Source organism: Odocoileus virginianus, chromosome 25, assembly GCF_023699985.2.
Source record: "Odocoileus virginianus isolate 20LAN1187 ecotype Illinois chromosome 25, Ovbor_1.2, whole genome shotgun sequence".
In the NCBI taxonomy this organism is placed as follows: Eukaryota; Metazoa; Chordata; class Mammalia; order Artiodactyla; family Cervidae; genus Odocoileus; species Odocoileus virginianus.
Window position 1 is genome coordinate 13,328,137 of NC_069698.1, and position 6,026 is coordinate 13,334,162.

At 34.5% G+C, this 6,026-nt stretch overlaps 1 pseudogene; it reads right to left on the reverse strand.

The window, feature by feature from the left end:
* Positions 1-2,511: 2,511 nt before the first annotated feature.
* Positions 2,512-3,441, reverse strand: LOC110144054 (olfactory receptor 5H19-like; annotated as a pseudogene).
* Between the last annotated feature and the right edge of the window lie 2,585 nt (positions 3,442-6,026).

A 6,026-nucleotide genomic window follows, 5' to 3' on the forward strand; every position in this document is an offset into this window, starting at 1 on the left:
GGAAAAAAGTGGAAGCAGTGACAGATTTTATCTTCTTGGGCTTCAGAATCACTGAGAATGTTTACTGCAGCCATGAAATTAAAAGATGCTTACTCCTTGGAAGGAAAGCCATGAGAAACCTAGGCAGCTTATTAAAAAACAAAGATATCCGTTTGCCAACAAAGGTCCATTTACTCAAGTTATGGCTTTTCCAGTAGTTATATACAGATGTGAGAGTTGAACCATAAAGAAGGCTGAGTGCTGAAAAACTGATGCTTTCATATTTTGGTGCTGGAGAAGATTTGAGAGTCCCTGGTACAGCAAAGAGATCAAACCAGTCAATCCTAAAGGAGATGAATTCTGAATATTCATTGGAATGATTGATGCTGAAACTGAAGCTCCAGTATTTTGTCCACCTGATACAAAGAGCTGACTCATTGAAATAAACCCTGATGCTGGGAAAAATTGAAGGCAATCTTTTCTTTCCTGCCGGAGAAGGAGGTGGCAGAGGATGAGATGGTTGGTTGGCATCACAGACTCAGCGGACATAAATTTGACCAAACTCCTGGAGACAGAGGACAGAGCTGGTGTGCTGCATTCCATGGAGTCGCAAAGAGTTGAACATGACTTCACAATCGAACCGCAACACAACAGCAGTTCACAACTCAGACTGAGAAATATGGTTCTAGATTTAGTAGAGTTTGTTTTTACTTAACTTGTGATTGTGTTGATTTTTTGAACACTGTAAAGGATAATGTTCTCAGAAACTTCTCAATATCACAAGGTGTTGCAAAATGAGGAGAAAAAAGTATTTATCCATGTACATAAGAGAGAGGAGCTATAAATTCTCTAAAATCTCAAGATTAAATAATTGATATATCTTCATAATAAAGAGTATTTCTGTTGTATTATTTCCAAGTAGCGTTTTCATCTGATATTATCAGTGTTTCAGACAACTGGATGAATGTAGCCTGATAGCTTTTACATCTCACTAACATTAAATAATACATTTGTCATTTCATAGTTTCTTTTTTTAAAGATATCTGGACAATACTTATAAAATGTAAGCTTTGTAAAGGTTTATATTTTACATCTTTCCCAACATTCTACTGCAATGACTTATATGATATACAAATTAAAAAAAAAAACTCTAACAGAAATAAAAATGGGAACACATCAGTGAAGCGATTTTAGTGAATTTTGGAAGGCATAAATTAGTATGGATTTTTCTGAAACATACATCAGAGCACTAGAATCTATAGATTAGATATATTCAAGAGAAGGCTCCATAGGAAGTCTGACATCTGACAGGCCTCCAGTGCCTATTTCATACCTACCCAACCTAAAGAAGAACTTGGCACGTGATACATAGTGCTCAACCTTTTCATTCAAACAAAAGGCCAGTTATAGAATCAAACTTTGTGGTTATCAAAGAAATATACACCAGTTGCCTATATTAGAAATATAGGCTTTGAGTCATAACAGTTTGTGAACCATCAGAAATTTAGATAACCTGCAGGAAAAAAATAATCAGAGCAATGGGAATATTATACAGCAACAAAAAGTAACAATCCAGGGCAATATGCAATAACATGGATCCTATAGTGAAAAGTAACAAAAGTATCTGGACTTTGATTTATTCACTCCATTTCTGAGGCTTAGGGATGTCCCCTAGGGAACAAAAACAAGATAAATGACTTGGTCTAATCTTGTGACCTTCACTTTTGGATATAGGTAATAATGATATTTTTACTTATACTGTTTAATTGTTAATCCAAACATCTACCTAAAGAGTTTCTCCTAATATAGAGCAGGAGATAATCCTCCTGCTAAGTAGAGCAGGATTAATCACTTTAGGGATATGATACTTGCAATTGTCATGAAAGAAACCTAAGATTGGTGTGGTGCAATCCATGGGGTCGCAAAGAGCTGGATACGACTGACCGACTGAACAGCAGTAAGGTGACCTGACATTCAGTGACCGTTGTCGGCCTAGTAATCTCCATGGGCTCATCACAAGATTGATAATCAGCCTTGCAATTTTGCTTCATTTTAAGTATTCATTTCAGTTCTCTCTCGATTATTTATAGACACAGATTCCTGTGATTGTCCTCCATTCACTCAAAAACAATCCTAACTTTACTATAGAATTAAATGTAAGTCTCTAGACTACACAGCGCTTTTGTTATCTAAGACATTATATTCCCTTTTCTTCAGTGATTATGCCATTGTATTGCTTAATGCATTTATGAAACCACACTGAGAATATATGTGTGAACTCTGATAATTTCTCTCCTCTTTAATTATTCTGATATTACATGAACACTTGATTAAAATTTATCTTTATTCTTGGTTTTGAGTTACATATCCACATATTTTAAGATGTTTACTAGAAATCCCACCTTAGTGAGTCATTAAAATTCTAGGATAGTTATAAGAGGAACAAACTTATACACAAAACTACAAATAGCCATATCAGATCTCCACAATTATCTGACTATTTTAACAAGAGGACAGATATTAATATGAGTTTTAAGCATTTATCTTCAACATTTTTGCCAGTGAATTTATGACTTTCTTATTTCTGAGGCTGTAGATAATTGGATTTAAGAAAGGAATGATGACAGTGTAAAATAGGGAGTCCATCATATCTTAATCATTTTCTTGTAAAGATCCAGGGAGCACATACATGAAGAGAAGAGGCCCGTAGTATAAAGAGACAGATAGGAGGTGGGCTCCACAGGTGGAGAAGACCTTCCTTATACCTTTCAAAGACTTCTTTTTCAAAATTGTACAGAGAACTAGTGCATAAGAGGTAAGAACAATGGAAATGGTGAATTCCTGTATTGACCCAGCAAAAAATGAATACTATCAGAATGTTAATGGAAGGGTCAGTACAAGAAATCTTTAACAGTGGTATAATGTCACAGTAAAAGTGATGTACTATGTTGGAATTGCAGAAGGTTAATCTGAGTAAAAAAAACATTATGAAGTGTGGCATGAAGGAGGCCACCAAAATATGACAAAACCAACAGCCAAATGCATAGTCTGTTGGTCATGATCCTTGGATAAATTAGTGGTTTGCATATGGCCACATAACGATCATATGCCATAGTTGCCAACAGAAAACATTCTGTAGTTACACAGATTACAAAGAAAAAGAATTGTATCTTGCATTCAGAAAGAGATCATTTTGCTCATGGCAAAGAAGTTGAGCAGCGTTTTGGGGGTCACTGTGGAGGATAACCAAATATCCACAAATGCCAGATTCCCAAGGAATAAGTACATGGGGATGTGAAGTTGAGGGTCATTGCAGATGAGAGCAATTAGACCAAGGTTTCCCGTGATGGTGATGAGGTATATCATCAAGAACAGCAGAAGCAGGGGCACTTGCCATACTGGTTTATGTGTAAGTCCTGTGAGAATGAACTCTGTCAGCTCTGTTGCATTTTTTGTTTCCATATCATTAATAGATTGCATCTGAAATACAATGCTATAAATGGAGAAAACATTTCTCAAGAATTTTAAAGAGGAAATTTGGTTAGGATAATATGAATAGAACCATATACCAAGCCTGAATGCCCTTTATTTTATTTACTCTTACCAAATACTTGAAAAGTATTTGCAGAAATTATGTTATTGGAATAATATAATTATTTCAGTTCAAAATATATACAGGTATGAATGGATGTAGAAGAAGAGAAAGACATTCTGAACATGATCAAATTTATGGGGGATTATTAAATGAGATGGAGGAAACGTGCTTAGGGCATGGATATAGTGTCAAAATTAAGATGTTAGAAGAGCATGATTATAAAATAAATTGAATACTAATGAAAATTTATTGAATTTTATTCTTTAAGGAATAGACAAACTGAAAATTTTTAAAACATGGAGATGCATCCTCAGTTATTTTTAAAGTTAAATAACTGGTTGAATAAAGTAGACTTCAGGGGATATAGCCTGATGTCAGAAGTACTAATCTGGAAGTTGTGACTATTGACCAGCGATTCTTACAACAGTTACCCATTAGAAGTACCCAGTAGGGAGTGGTACAAAATAGATTCTGAGGTATTATTATCAAAGTTGATTCTCTAGGCCATGAATGTCATCTAGTCATTTTATTAATGTTTCCTAGGTGATGAAAATACATGCAGAAATCTTATTCCATGTCTGCTTTGACGTTGGGGTGATGAGGAATTCAAACAGATAGTTCAAAGTAAATCAGAATATAGAACCACTAGCCCTTGCAGACATATTAGATGCAAAGGGGTGGTTAATAATAAAAGAGAGAAAGTCATAAGAGTCACTTGATTACCAGGTAGAAAGTCGTCAAATATTGAGATTGAAAACTCAGATGTGGTGGCAAGTTTTTGCAAGGAGCAACCTCTGACCATCCAGGTGATATATACTAAGCATTATGATTCCATAGGAGCATAATAGAAATAATGATTTGGGAATCATTAATGTAGCTAATAATAAAATGGGAAAGACTAGCGATCTCTTCAAGACAATTAGAGATACCAAGGGAAAATTTCATGCAAAGATGGGCTCAATAAAGAACAGAAATGGTATGGACCTAACAGAAGCAGAAGATATTAAGAATTCACAGAACGGTACAAAAAAGATCTTCATGACCCAGATAATCACGATGGTGTGATCACTCACCTAGAGCCAGACCTCCTGGATGAGATGGTTGGATAGCATCACCAACACAATGGACATGGGTTTGGGTGGACTTTGGGAGCTGGTGATGGACAGGGAGACCTGGTGTGCTGCGGTTCATGGGGTCACAAAGAGTCAGACACAACTGAGCGACTGTAACTGAACTGAATAGTAATAATAAGTATTCATATATTTCACAATCATTTGAATCAGATTATGTAGCTAGGTATAAACATGTCAAACCAGAAATATATTAATTCACTTATTTGACAAGAAAATTTACTTTGTAAATTTCTATTTTTAATAAATATGCCAACTCTACTTAGAGTCTCTGTTGTCACAGAGAAATGACATTCTCTAGAAATCCTGCTGGATTTAATTGAGAGCATTTATTCCCCTACCAGTTTTCTAGAAAAAAAATTTAACCCCCAGCCTGGAATATTAATACAGGCAATGTAAATAAATAATGGCAACAGCTGCAGTTGCTAAATGTATATTTATTTGAATGTGCTTCCTTCTATAAAATTTTAAACAATTCAACAAACAAAATATTTCAATTTAATGTGTGGGTACTTAAGTCATAAATTTGAAAGAGCACTTAGGAAACACTTTCTGCATATAGTCTTATATACATATATATAAGCCTTATATATATATATATATATATATATATATATATATATATATAGGGCTTCCCTGGTAGCTCAGAAGGTAAAGCGTCTGCCTGCAATGCAGGAGACCCGGGTTCAATCCCTGGGTTGGGAAGATCCCCTGGAGAAGGAAATGGCAACCCACTCTAGTATTCTTGCCTGAAAAATCCCATGGACGGAGAAGCCTGGTAGGCTATAGTCCATGGGGTTGCAAAGAGTCAGATATGACTGACCAATTTGAAAGAGCACTTAGGAAACATTTTCTGCATACAGTCTTATATACATATATATACATATACATGCACTACAAATATATACATATATATATATATATACATACACACACATACCTATAACCTTTGTGTGTATATATATGTATACAATCAGTTTCATTATATGTATGAAATTATATTTCAATGAAATTATTTTAATTTCCAAAGAAATTGCTATCAGAATTGGGTTAAAGGAGAGAGAGTTTACTATTTCAGTGACTTAACTTAAAAATCAATCAGAGAATGTAAAGTTAATGGAATATATATTTTGAGCAAAATTATCAGAAGGATTTCTTACAGAGGAAGCGTTATGATGTAACTCTGTAAACTCACACTTATTTGTTTAATGTTCTAGTTCACCAAAACATATCCTATGGAATCATTAGAATTAATCATATAATTATGTATCATTAAAGAGTACAATATAGTCTTAGATCTATTTTGCTCATCTAGATTTTAC